This window comes from Rhinolophus sinicus, chromosome 4 (genome assembly GCF_057876585.1).
Source record: "Rhinolophus sinicus isolate RSI-liver-muscle chromosome 4, RSI-T2T, whole genome shotgun sequence".
NCBI lineage: Eukaryota > Metazoa > Chordata > Mammalia > Chiroptera > Rhinolophidae > Rhinolophus > Rhinolophus sinicus.
Genome location: NC_142504.1, coordinates 99,847,013 through 99,861,469, shown reverse-complemented (window position 1 = coordinate 99,861,469; position 14,457 = coordinate 99,847,013). Strand labels below are relative to the sequence as shown.

General features: G+C 47.4%; 1 long non-coding RNA gene across 2 annotated transcripts; it reads left to right on the top strand.

Moving 5' to 3' along the window:
* The first annotated feature begins 329 nt into the window (after positions 1-329).
* Positions 330-13,723, top strand: LOC141573142 (uncharacterized). 2 transcript variants are annotated; one of them, XR_012498747.2, is made up of 6 exons: positions 330-1,425; positions 2,863-3,106; positions 4,289-4,352; positions 4,470-5,576; positions 12,151-12,762; positions 13,108-13,723. It is a non-coding gene; the product is annotated as an uncharacterized LOC141573142 (long non-coding RNA). The 2 variants fall into 2 exon arrangements; XR_016021175.1 differs by having other exon boundaries at positions 2,863-4,352; positions 13,108-13,718.
* Positions 13,724-14,457: the final 734 nt, after the last annotated feature.

The window sequence follows — 14,457 nt, the reverse complement described above, 5'->3', positions numbered from 1 at the left end:
GATAATTACTGAAATGGATAAAACACGTCAACCAGATTCTGCTCTCTGTGAATGACTAACATTTTATATATGTATATACCATGTTTCCCCGAAAATAAGACCTAACCGGACCATCAGCTCTAATGCGTCTTCTGGAGCAAAAATCAATATAAGACCTGGTATTATATTATATTATATTATATTATATTATATTATATTATATTATATTATATGACCAGGTCTTATATTGATTTTTTTGCTCCGAAAGACACATTAGAGTTGATGGTCCGGCTAGGTCTTTTTTTCGGAGAAACACAGTATATATATATATATATATATAGCCCTTGCCACGGTATATATAATACATATATATGTATTATATATATATATAATTTTCCTTTTTTGATTCCCACACAAGCAAATGAGCACTCCCTAGATTTGGGGAGCTCAATAAACAAATCCATGTTAGGCACCTGTAACTGTGAGAACTTTGGAAACAGAACCCTACCCCCCCACACACACACACATACACACACACTAGCTGTTGGGGTGGGGTGTCCAGGGGGGTAGGAGGAATCAGGAGATTTAAGGATAAAGTCCTACCCAGGGACAAGTGTACTTTGTTTTGTTTTGTTTTGTTTTGCCGGCTTGCAGTGTTTTTGTTTGTTTGATATTGAGTTGATTCAAAGGCTTAGAGTTCAGGTAGGGAGATATGTATTTGTGAATAAAAAATCGAAGAATTCCTGGCGAATGAAATGTACTCACTCACAGATGAATCTCAAAGGCATCCCAGGCAGTAGGAGTTAAAGAGAAAGGATTGCTGTTTCTCAGAGCTGGAGCGGAAAATCTTTGGGCTCACAACAGAAAACTGGAGGTTACATCTTGGCTGTGTGACCGTGGAGAAGTCCATTCCAGCTTTCTGCACCCTCATCTGCAGGCTGGCAAAGGAAGCTTCAAAAGCGTGCACCGAAGCTCTTTGTGAACTGTAAAGCTTTAGAGGCCTCTTGGTTGGGGTAGCCAGGTTTCTGTGCAGGCTGGTGGGGGCAGGGGAGGGGACAGAGGCCAAGGGACAAAGCAAAGGGGGAGAAAAAAGGCCAACGGGTACACAGAAGAGCTCTAGGAAATCAAATGTGCTGGCCGGGCGTTCTGCTTCTAGAAAGGGCATCTAACTGCCCTGGGCTCCCGCTGGACAAATGGGGCCAAGATGATTCTGTGTTTGACAAGTTATGTCCCCTCCTCACCCCACCTGTCTCCCCACTTAGGCTTTCCTCAGCCTTTCGTAAAGAGGTGTCAGTGGATTCGATATCCCTGTGCTGGATCTAAGTCCTCCAATAACAATTCAAGGTCAATTCATCCTAAATCACCATGCAGCCCAGAGGGTCTCCATGTTGAAACCTGGACCAGAATCCTGCACGTACAGCTATAACGCTGCCCTCATTTTCCAAGGTGAGTGACTGGAAAGGATCTTGTTTTCTCATCAGCACGGTGTGGGTGGAGGGAGGGAAAGAGTATGTGTATGACAAGTAAGGACAGAGGAACTAGGCTTGAGAGAAATCTGTAAGATGCACAGGGTGGTTGTTCTAAAACCTCACTAGCTTGGCATCTTTGCCCTTTACATTTTTTTTTTTTTTTTCAATTAGAAAATCCAATTTTGAATTTATGGTTTGAGTCTTGGCTGAGCTGCCAAGCAATGGATCTGACCACCTTAAGCTTCTGTGTCCTAATCTTTATCATGGATCTAAACTGCCCGCTGCTATGTTATGGAGAGAAACACAAAGCTGTGTAAGGAAAGCACTTTGTAAACGTAAAAGTGTTCGACCTCAGTTTATTTCTTCAGATAGCCTCTGCAGGACCACTGAAGAAAGGATTTGCTAAACAAATAAAGGGTGCACGGCCAACTGGGGAGAGGGAAGCTTTAGCCCAGAAAACTACTGTCCCCCACTTCAAAATAAACATTTGACTTCATCACAAATTATTCTTAATCAATTATCCTCCCAGGTCACCTGAGAACCCCTGGTTGGCAAGGGCCACTCTTCACCACGCACATATTGGCAAGTCCCATAACTGCACAGCTTTAGAAATGTGACACTGCTGGGAGTCTTCCATGCCTCAGGCACTTTTGGACATATTTCCATAAGGAGCCTGGATGGCTGGGAGAGGGGTAACACAGTGGTTGCTGGGCTGAGTCTGGTCACAGCTCGCGCTCTGTGTATCCTTAAGCAAGTCACTTAGCAGCAACCTCTGTACCCCTCCTTTCTCATCTACATAGCAGGGAACTGATAATCCCCTCCTCCCAGGGTTCCTGTGAAGATTAAATAATTCACACAAAGCATTGAACAATGCCTAGCCCTCAGGAATTCACTCAGGAAAAGAGTCAAAACTGTAAGTGGAAGGCGCATTTCTCCGAGAGATGTAGCTGCCCATGGAGGCCTCAGGTGTAAGCGTCAGTGCCAGGTATGGACTTGACACGAACGATGGCTTTTCGTTCCTGAGCGGCTTCCAGACCTGAGAAAGGACAGTCAGACAGGCCCCTGGCCCTTGGCCTCAGGCTTGAGGGGTAAGTTCAAGAGGAGGAGTCAAGAAAAGCTTGTCACCAATGTGGCTAGTGACTGAAATCACCCACCCACACAGCGGGAGCTGCTGGGGTCCGTGGCCCCAAACCGAGGGGCCTAAAGGAGGCCAGCAAGTTCCCCTTCACACACATGCTACTCACTTTACACACATGTAGACATTATACCAAGCATCCCCATAGCACATTATGTAAAAGTGCCCAACCCCCAGGCGTGATTCAGTGTTCCAGCTTATTTATGAGAGACCAGGAGTTCATTTCCAAATGTCAGATGATCCTTGGTGACTAATGGCCCCGCTTTGCTCTCTTCACAGAGGTTGTCCTGTGCTCCAAGGGTCTCTGCACTTTGGGAATACCCACCTGGATGTCTGTCGCAAGGAGCTACTGTGCCATCAAACCCCCCCCCCAAAAAAAGTTGGGGAGCACAAATCCTGCTGGGGAGAGCACTGGGGAAGCCTCAGGCAGAAGGCACATCCCCAGGAACATGGAAGGCAATGGTTAGCAAACGGGAACATATAAATTCAACCACCAAGAAAAAACAACCAGAGCTTTGGACTGGTGGGTATCATGGGATGTACTCGGAAAACAGTTTTATTGTTTTATAATTTTTGTGCATCATGTACCCATTGAAACCTGCTCTGGAGGGCTATCTCTGAGCCTACCCATAAGTGAATCTCTGGCCGATTCTGTACTTCTCCTATTCACTCCCAATTTTAAAATGTCCTCTGGTCACTATTTAAAAACTTGTATTACGGAAATTTTCACACATGACTAAACATAAAGAAAATGATGTAATAAACCCTAGTGTAACCAATCACCCAGCTTCAACAATTATCAACAATCATGTTTGTTTAATCCATTACCAACTCCCCAGAACACAACACACAGACATTGTTTTTGCTGGAATCTTAAATCAAACCCTCTGATTACTTTTAGAAACAAAATAGCCTTAGTTCAGTAATGAGTCAGCCCAGTCCAGTGAAATAATCTAGGCCTTCCAAATTTCATTGCAAATGAAAGCTTACTCTCCCACCCAGGGCTGCTGAACGCTGGGAGCCTGCGTTTCCCAAGGGAGCCTGGGTGGGTATCTTCTCTGTTCCCTACCTCAAGTTTCTCCTCCTCCTGCTCACAGCTGCCTCTGGCTCCTTCAGAGGTGGACAGGGGAGCTGTTCCCCTGGCTCTCACAGGCTATAGGCAGTGGTCAGCTACAAGTCCCAAAGTGGGCTCCTTATCTCTCCCCGGCAGGTCTTACCTACTTAGAACTGTCCCCAGAGTTAATGGACAGATGGTAGGAACATACCTGTCTGACTGCGTGAGAGCAGTGCATGCTGGGTAAAGTGAATATGGTATGGTTGCCTCTCACCATGAAGACATTTTTTCAGTGGAAAGAAAAATTTTGTGCAGAACGGGGAGGTATGCATTGCTTTCACCCACTAGGTAAAAGGCAGGATACTCATTCCAACATAGGTGACCTAGGAATGTGGAAATTGTCACTTCTTGCCTTGGAGCTGCGCTGTCCAACGTAGTAGCCACTAACCACATGTGGTTACTGAGCACATGAGATGTGCTGTAAGTGTGAAATACACTCTGGGTTTCCAATAATGTAAAATATCTTATTAATAGTTTTTTTTATATTGATTACATGTTGAACGGATAATATTTTATGTGTTGCATTAAATGAAATGTATTATGAAAATTAATTTCACCTATTTCTGTTTAATTTTTCAATGTGGCTACTAGAAAATATTAAATTATGTACGAGACTTACATATTTCTGTTGGATGGTGCGGCCTTAGAGACTCAAGTAAGTTACAAAAACTGCCCCCCCCCCCCGCCACACCCCTCCAAAAGAAAAATTGGTTCTAGAGCCAGTGAAGGTTTGATCTGGATGAGTGTCTAATTGGACCCCTTCATTTTACAGATGATGAAACTGAGGCCCAGAGAGAAGTGACTGGCTTGGCTTGGGGCCGCTGAGCGTCATTGCAGAGCCCAGAAGTGATTTTCAAACTGTTCTTGTGAAACAGTGGGAAAGATGGGTGCCAAACTTCTAGGAAATCGCTCATACATGTTTGCCTCAGAATGAAGTATTTCAGTGTCTCATAGCTGAATGACAGCGGGGAGTGAGGAAGTCAAGTCCGCAGACCTTTTCCTCCTGCTGGCGGAAATGGCTGGGTGCGGGCCAGCAGACGGCACACGGCCCTGAAGAGGTCTGCGTCTGAGGTCAACGAACTGGCAGCCTGAGGCCTAAATCTGGCCCTCAGACCTGTTTTGATTGGCCCGTGGCATTTTACAATTTTTTGAATCATTCGCCAACATTTCAACATTAGGAAACGTCAATAAAAATAAGGGTTCCAACTTCTGAAAAATTAGATCTGGCCACACATCTGGCTGTTTCCTGCCTGGCAACAGCCCACTGGTACTCCATAGCTGCTGCCCTGTGGATGTGGCATCAGACCCCTCTGTTCCCCACAGCGCTCAGCCTGCCCATCATCTCCCTCGCAGAGGCCCAGGGGAACTTGACTGCTGTAATCAACATGATCGCTAGAGGCAAGAGGAAAGTGAAATGGTTTTCACACCTCTATCTCTAAAAATACATATTTTTTTGTCCAGCTGCTCTACCCATTTGCATCCCCTCCCTACTCACCATGGGCACTTGAGTTTGCCATCTGATCCCATTTGCTTCTTTTACATCCCATGACAAAAAAGAAAGTGGCCACTTTACCCATTTTCCATGAGGAAACTGACATGCTGAGAGGCCGCCATCCACTTATATGGAGCTGGCTCTAGAGGGGGGACCCCAAGGCCCAGGGTGTCCTTTCCAGCTCTCTAACGTCCAGGGCCAAGTCGCCAGGATCTCTCCGCCAGGGCTGCAGGAGCTTCTGCATCAAGAACAGATACGTAACTCTAGGAGGCAAAAAGTGATACAGTCAGCCTTCCCACGGCTTTTCCCCAGGACCCACCCAGAAGAAGAAGACACAGATTAAGCCAGACTGAGGGCAGGAGACCACCAAGAGAGCGCTCACTGCTGGTGAGATGTTCGCTCAGCATTTCTGTACTTCCCCTGCTATCAGGTCCTCTGTCCCTGATGGTATCCTACCCTGGGGCCCCGGAACCCAGTCCTGTCTCCCAGGATATGTGGGGCCGGCCACACCCAGACACCTCCAGCTTTCCAAAGGGAGTCCCAGACAAGGCCTTCCTGGTGGAGTCAGCACCCTGACTGAAGTGGGGCAGCCCCCAGAGCCAAGGGCCCTCTCAGCTCCCCACACTGAACGGCTTGGAAGCTCTTCCTTGTCCCAGGAAACCTATGGGGGATTTCCTGTAGCCAAATGAGTAAGCAAGAGAGAGCAGGCTGCCTCGGGAGGGGAAGGAAGGGGAAGGAGTTGGACTTGAGTTATAACTAAGGATGATTGACATTGCTAAAAATTAGGCCACTTTATTTGGGGTTGGGGAAAAGACAGTAAGTGACAAGTGCACAGCAGGTGGATGCCCCAGCAGCTGGCAGAAGCCCATTCACATCTGTCCCCCAAAGTGATGAACCACCATGAAAAGACACTTGCCCATTTGCCAGGAATGGGGAGCAATGCTTGCCAGATAAATAGCACAGGAGGTGAGTCCTACATTTCACTGGGAAATGAGTGGAGAGAAAGATTTGGAATGGAGGGAGGTGGCCTGACTGCTTTGACCAGCCAGGTGACCTTCTAAATGCAGAATCCTCATTTGCTTACTTCCTTGGCAATCACAGTATTCACACTTCTATTTGCTTATTTTTCTCCTTTCTTTGTTCATTTAGGGGAAAAGGTCCATGTGTGGATATGGAAAGATTGCTAAGTGAAAATAAAAAAGGAACAGAAACAATGCATTAAGAATGCTGCTTTTAGGGTAGAATGAGGAAAAAATAAGAATATTATTCAGGCTTGTTTGGATTTACATCAAGAAAATATGGAAGGATACACAAGAAGGTAACAAAAGCTATTGGTGGGGGACAAGGTAGAATGATGGTATCTCAAAGTACACATTTAAAAAATGAAATGAAATTTTAAGTAAAAATACCACAAACAACTTCATAAATAGTTTAAAAAGCAGAAGCAGAAAACCCACCCTTGATCTCACTGCTGTAAAAGCATAGGTATATTCATTTGTGTTTATTCTCTCCTGCTTTATCCATATGCTTCCCCCCCCCCCGTTTTTCTGAGAAGTAATTGACATATATCACTATATTAGCCATATACTTTATATTTTGTATATGGATACAATCATAGGGCCCATAAAATGGTCTCCTAATTGTTTCACTGAACATCATAAGCATTTCCCAGGTAGCCAGGTCAGATATATAAAATCCCATCAACTTTCTTGTTTCTAGAGACTCATGGTAATTATTTCTCTATTTCTAAATCTCACCAGTTGATTAGCTCTAAAGCTCATTACTCAGCACAACCATAGCTGCAGCTGGGGTGAATGGAAAACCAAAGTAGAGATTTTCTTCTCCCAGTACACAAGCAGAAAAATACAGCCGGGACGCAGCCCTTCTCCCCAAGGCGACTGTGATTGTTCATTGACCTAACAGCTGGAGCTCCCTTGAAGGGTTTTTATGCCCCTCAGAGCTAAGAGTTCTTTAAGATTTGTTTACTTTTTATTTTTAAATAATTATAGATTCACAGGGAGTTGCAAAAATAGGACAGAGGAGTGCCACGTACCCATCCCCCTGTGCCCCCAAAAGCTCCATTGTACATAACTATACAACAGTATCAAAGCCAGGAAATTGACATGTATGTAGTGCCATGCCATTTCATCCTGTAACTGCCACCCCACTGGAGAAAGAACTATTCTAGCATCACAAAGGTATCCCTCCTGGAACCTCTCCCATCATTCCCCCATCTCTAACCCCTGGCAACCAGTAAACTCTTCACCATCTCTCCAATTTTGTTATTTCCAGAATGTTGTATTAATGAAATCATACAGCATGTGACATCTTGAGATTAACTTTTGGGAGACTATTCCAAATACACTGTTATGAACATTCGTGTAGAGATTTTTTGTGTAGACATAAGCTTCCATTTTCTCTAGGATAAATGTGCCATTGCTGGGTCCTGTGGTAAGTGTCTGCTTAGTTTTTTTAAGAAACTGCCAAACAGTTTGCAGAGTGTCTGTCCCATTTTACATTTCCCATCAACAATGTATGAGATTCAGTTTCTCCACATCCTGGCCAGCATTTGGTGGAGAGCATATCACGCAAGTGGGCCAATCAGAGCTCCTCCCAGATGTTAGCTGGTGATGCTGAAAGATGTAAACTCTTTACTGAGGTCAATAGTTGTGAGATGCATTAATTATGGTTTTTTTTTAATTTTCTGTATTTCTGATGCTTTGACATCTGGGGACTTGCTGACTGGAGAGACGGCCCCTCCCAGGTCTAGTCAATTTCTAAAGATAGCAAATGATTCTCCTGCGTATGAAGTGGGCCCTTCATATGCAAACTAACCAGTCCAGAGCCCCACCCCCTTCCATCTCCTTTGTTGGACTCTATACTCCATGCTACTCTACCCCTGCCCTAAATACCCCAGGGCCAGATATCAGACCCCTAGGGGCAGTCCCTATACCCCAGAATCTTCTGAAATTTCTCAAACTAGCCAATCCTAAACCTGCTTACCCTGCTGGCCCATTCTTTCCCTCAAAAACCATAGTAAAGTCTCTGGCCCACATTTTCCTCCTGCCCACTCTGCTTCCTGACCCTCCCTGGTGCTTCACTGTGTGGCCCTGCATGGCAGGGTGAGCCCCCACCTCTTGGGAACTGTGAGTGACATACTATTAGGTTGATGCAAAAGTAATTGTGGTTTAAAAGGTTAAAAATAATTGCAAAAACCATGATTACTTTTGCACCAACCTAATATCTTTTCAATGGTAATTGTCTCCTGATCTGTTGGCCTCACCATACCTGAATAATAAAACCTACGTTTTAAAACATGAGGACAATGTATGCTTATGTACATTGCTGGTGGTCCCCCTTACCCCCCAGGAGGAGAGCCTACCTGAGAATGAAGTGCCCCTAAAGAAACACAAAGGACAGACAGTGTATCCTGATGGAATCATTTTAGGCCCCAGATCCTCCAGTGCCTGAAAAGCACCCCAGACCTCCTAGTTACATAAGGAATTGCTTTTTTTTTCCTTAACCTATTTTATGTTGGATTGCCTGTCCCTGGCAACCTGACAGATGAACAGATAGGTCATGTTGCCCCCTGCCCAGGCGCTGCGCTATGGTAAGACCCAGACTTCCAGGAATGCTGCAGAAACAGTCCTTACTTAGCTGCAACCTGGCAAAGGAAAGAGTTGGCAGGTGGTGGGCACAATGCCCAGGCTGGAGCATCCTCTCGCTGTTAGTGGGGACAGCAGCTCTCCAGGCTCAGTTTCTTCACCTGTAAAAGAAACGGTTAGGTTAGATGGCCCTATGGGCCCTCCTTGCTCATCTCCCCTAATTCTCCAAGTTTTCATTTCAAAGGAAAAATAATATTACTACATTTCCCCAAAAATAAGGCCTAGCCGGACAATCAGCTTTAATGCGTCTTTTGGAACAAAAATTAATATAAGATTCAGTATTATATTATATTATTCCCAGTCGTATATTACAATAAAATAAGACTGGGTCTTATATTAATTTTTGCTCCAAAAGACACATTAGAGCTGATTGTCCAGCTAGGTCTTATTTTCGGGGAAACACGGTAGCATTCACTACAAGTCAGGCATTGCGCTGAATGAGTCATAAACATTACTTATTGAATCCTTGTAACAACCCTAGGAGGGTATGACTGTCCCCATTCTTCAGATGAGGAAGCCAAGTCACAGACCGGTGAAGGCCACGCTCCTGAGCGGAAGAGCTGGGGTTAGACGCGTGCAGTCTGGCTTAGGGTTCCTGCTGATGACCACTGCTCAGCCCTTGGCCTCCCTCGCCCGTGGTTCCAACCGTAGGAAGTTCTGAGTCTGACCTGAATCCTCATCCTTTCTTCACTCTTTTCTACAGTCTTTTCTTTCCCGGACTTAATCATCTACGTCTTTTCAGACTTCCCTCAAAAGTAGAAGCTTCTGTTATTTTAAACATTTTCTTTTCTCTCTACATTCCCTCCCACATTCCCCTCATGTAATTCTAAATGGGGCATATAGTGCGGAGGCCTAGTCCTGAGGACCACGTCAGGCAACGGCCTGTGGAAGGGGAGGGAATGGCAATTACAGAGCACGTGTCCAAAGGTTAAGCAAAAGAGCCTAGGGACCGGAAGGGGAGGAGAGGGTGGGGCCAGCAGCTGAAATCCTGCAGGGGACCCCGCTATTGAAGAGTTGGGTGCCTGGGTCCCCTCTGTCTCCCCTTTGTGAAAAGTCCCAGGATGGGGTGTTCTTTTCATCTTCCCAACATCCCATAATATAGTTTTCACTCCCCAGTGTCACTGCCACCACTGTTTTACAAATGAGGACACTTGCCCTGATATTTTAGCTGGTAAATGGTGTTACTGAGATTTACATTCAGGTCTGACTTCAAAGCTCATGTCACGTTGTTTGTGGCTGCCATGGAGGATGGGGACTGCCCCTGGACACGGGCAACTTCTTTCTTTGGAAGCTGAAGTCAGGCTTATGTGGTGGGTGTCTACCATGCCAGGCAGCCACCACAGTAGTGACATGAGATGGGATACTTGTGCCCAGGAGCTGGCAATCGAAGGGGGGGGGTGGGGGGGGTCTCTTCTGTAATAATAGCCTTGAAGGTCCTTGCACCCCGACTGAAAGAGGGTACCTCATTCTCAAGGAGAAATGTCTCCAACAGCTATTTGCCAACCCAAAAGGGCAATGTGAGGGCCCTTGGGACAATTCTGCCACGCCCATCCCACGGCCACACCCTAGGCAGCAGGTGGTGGCAGTTTGAACTCTAAGTGCAGAGGCAGCTCTTAAACATGGTGGACACCCCCGTCCTCCAGCTGTGCCAGGGGTCTCCACTCACTGTCTGCCCCGCCGCCCCCCTCCCCCGGAAAGTGTCTGACGAGCTCATTCGTCCTGGCGCATTAGATGCCCAACTGGTGAGACCAGTTCTCTGAGCCTGGAAGGAAGTGATGGGGGAGGGCGGAGCTTGCTTCAGCCCTCGGAAGAATTTTCTGAACTCAGAGGGGGGCAAAATTAGGACCCAGCCTTGTACCATGTCCTCTTCTCTCTGGTGATAGAATTTCTGACATTGTTAGCAGTTCTGGGACTGTTGCGGAGCTTCAAACCACTGCTTACTAGCCCCTTCCAGCATCGCTTTCTGCCCAGCAGGGTCTTCACCAGGCGGCTCACACACCACACATGCCTGCACACGCCTTTATCTAGTGGCCTGTCATTTATGTAGTGGGCCACCAGTCGGGACGGTAATTCAACGTGTGAACCCCCACCCCAAGCTGCCTTTCTAGCAGCCAAACTGCCCTTTGCCCACACCGCGATGCTCTCTCATTTGGAGGACAAAGCTGGTATTTCCATTAACAGGGTGTGAACACAGCACTTCCAGGGGCTGGCCTCCCGGGAACTTTGCCAGGGCAGCGGCATTGCCTGTGCTCCCCACCAGGGGGCGCTGTAAAAGAAAACTTCACAGGCTGCCCATTAGAAGCCGTTTCCTCTAGATTCTCCAGCAATTTTTCTAGGGCTCTCTTCCCACTGCAACGTATCCAAACAATACATTTTCCTGGTCTCACCCCTACATTTTACTACTTACTCACCATGAAATTTCCTGCTATTTCAGTAAAATAATTTATGGTTAACATGGTGAGGGGTGGCGATCTTCTCTCCTAATCCACAAGTCCTTTAAATCCCTTGACATGGAGTCTTTTAGGGCACTTTCCTTCAAAACTGTTGAATTTTCAGGCAACTGAGTCCCAAAGAGACTTAAGACTCTCTGTGCCTCACTTTCCTTATCTGTAAAACAGTGGTAATATGCCCTTATAAAGTTTTTGTGAGGATTCCATGAATAATTACAGGTACTATGCTTAGAACAGTGCCTGACACATAGTAAGTGCTCACTAAATGTTTGTTGCTGCTGCTGTTGTTATTTTCACGCCTCTTGGGCCTGGCTGTAGAATTTCCTCTCAGGCCTACAGCTCCCGTGCTCAGGGGGTCTCCCCTAGCCTTCCAGTATCAGGGGATCTTTGGAGAGCTGAAATTGGGTGGGAGGTTAACAACTTTCCTTCCAATGCTCTGAAAGCCAACCCACTAGCATCAGGCGGAGGCTTCTGGCCCTTCCAAGCCCACTTGGGCCCCAGGAGGGGAAGGGGCTCAGGACGCTTGCAGACTTTCAGGTTGGACAGTGCCCAGAGAGAGGGGCCTCTGTCCTGAGCGGAGCTCAGATTCTGCCACCTTCCAGGTTCTAGACAAGGAAGGGCCTGGCTTAGTTCCACTACAAGTTCGAGGCTCTTGTGGACTAAAATGACAGCTGTCATAGGCTACCTCCCTGGAGTCCTTACAGCATTGAATTAAAGATCCTTAATATGCTGAAATCCAGATTTCAGGTGCATCAGTGTTAAGTCTGGTTCCATGGGCTGGCCTGCGTGTCTGCAGTTGGAGGCCCGTACACTGCACAGACCTTCTCCCTGTGGCTTTGTTACTAGGCGAGCGACTCAAGGCTGGGACCCGGTACGTGTCATCTTTGCAGAACGCTGTCTAACTCCGGAGGTGCTGGGAGAAAGACGGAAGGAAAGAGGAGCCTTTGAGGACCAACGCTCCCGCTGCCTGCGCGGGGCAATAGCGACACCTGGTGGTCATCGCAGGAAGCGGAAAGCCGGCAGAGGCACCTCCCTGCTCGTCTTCTGGTTCTCTCGTCGCCTACTTCTTCCTTCCATCCCCTCTCGGTCACGGCCGGTGCCCGACCCCTCATGTCTGCCCTGCTTTGGGACTGCGCTCTTCCGGCCCCTTCCAGCTCCTCCCCAACGCCGCGTGCCCGGGCTCCTCCACCCCTCCCGGGGACAAACCCTGCCCAGGCCAGTTGACTCTAGTCTCCCCACAGGATACCTGTTCCCTGGCTGCCTGTTGATCTCCCAGTAAACCTCGCCCCTGCCAGCCCCTTCACCCAGGCTCCTGTCGGCAGTTCTGTGGGAATTCAGAGCCAGTGCTGACGAGCCTCCCCGGGGAACCGAGGTGTCCTCTCCTTCCTGCTGTCACCTGGCAAACGGCTTGCTTGCCTCGTACCTGAAATTCGGCTGCTGGTGCCCAAAGCTTGGAGTGTGAGTCCCACTGACGCCAGATCACGGCTTCCTTGACACTTGGGGGGGCGGGGACAGCGCACATGGGTGAGAGGAGGTCACCAGTGCCCAAATGAAGATGACCCCCTCCCTTTGGCACGTTGATAGTCAGGCCCATACATTTCAAAGGTAAGGGGCAGCCCCAAAACACACTGGTTTTCCGTTAAGGGTCTTCTTCTTTTGATGATGATGATGATGATGGTAGCTAAGCTTGATTAACCCCTTCCTATGCACCAGGCATACTGTTAAATACTTTGCATAACATTTTTTTCAATTTATCTTCACATCAAAACTAAGATGTTAAGTATGCCTGTCAATGTTTTACAGAGAAAGAAAACTGAAGCTGGAAGAAGTTATAGAAGTTGTCAAAGGTGCAACAAACAATGAGAAACCTCACGTATGACGGTGCCGAGCCCCGCAAACCCCAATGTACAGGCCTCCCGGTGCTGCCAGCTACTGATTTAGGTGAAGCGGTACAGAGATGACTACCGCCGTGATGTTTTCCCCCTCCATGGAAGATTGCACGTTGCTCCCACTCCTGTCTGAGCAGTCTTATTTGGTGGTCTTCAGTGTACCAAGGAGAGGCGTTTCCAGTTGCCCAGGAGGTGATCAGCCAAGTCCTCCTCCCTCATGTCCTCGGAGATTTCGCAGAGGCGCTCTCATCACGCCCATTTGCCCCTCGGCTGTTGTCTTTCCAGACTGAGGCTCTCGTTCTTGGAGGCTCAGTTCCCTTGAGGACACTGAGACATGGCCTGGCTCAACACTGACTTCTTAGAAAATCCAGACTAACAGGTCAGAAAATCACCACCATATGCTCCTGTGTGCTACCATCACCTCACCCCGTGGGCAGCCGCCTTCAAGCCCCCAGCACAGAGCCCAGGTCAGCGGGTACACATTCCATGTTTGAAGAATGAAGGAATGAATGAATGAACAAGTGAATGCTGCATTGATTTCCTAGAACTGCGATAACCAAACACCATAAAGGTGAAACCTGTAGGGGAGGTTCCTTCCTTGCCTCTTCCAGCTTCTAGTGGTGGCTGGCGATCTTGGTGTCCCTTAGCTCGTAGCTGTATCACTCCAATCTCTGCCTCCATCTTTCCAGAAGCCTCTTCTGTGGTCAGCCTGTGTCTCTTCTCTTCTCATGAGGACAGCAGTCATATTGCATTAGGGCCCACCCTAGCGACCTCATCTTAACTTGATTATATCTGCAATTGCCAAGTAAGGTCACAGTCATAGATACCAGGGGTTAGGACTTCAACACATCTTTTTGGAGGACACAATTCAACCCATTTGCTTGTGGTCTGGTTTTCAGTTAAAATCAAGGCTCTCAGGGCTTGGTTTGTCACCACAAGCAAAAGGTCAGCAGCGTTTATGAGGTGCAAAGAGGTACTTGTTTCACCCATGACTCCTTTCCCTTCATATCAGTCCATCAGGGATGCTTTTGTGGTCACAGTAATGATGGCATTTACTCCTCTCTCTTTCATGTTAGGAGTGAAAATGGAATATTAACTTGGAATATAGCCCCTCCCTCCTGGGAAGTGGCAAGAAGCATTCTCATGGCAAAATAAGTCAAACTGACCTCACATTCATAGTGAACTCCAAACACCTCTCTGTGGCCCAGAAGCCTCATTCCAGTCCAGCCCCAACTCTCCTTACCTGCTGCTGCTCCTCCATCAC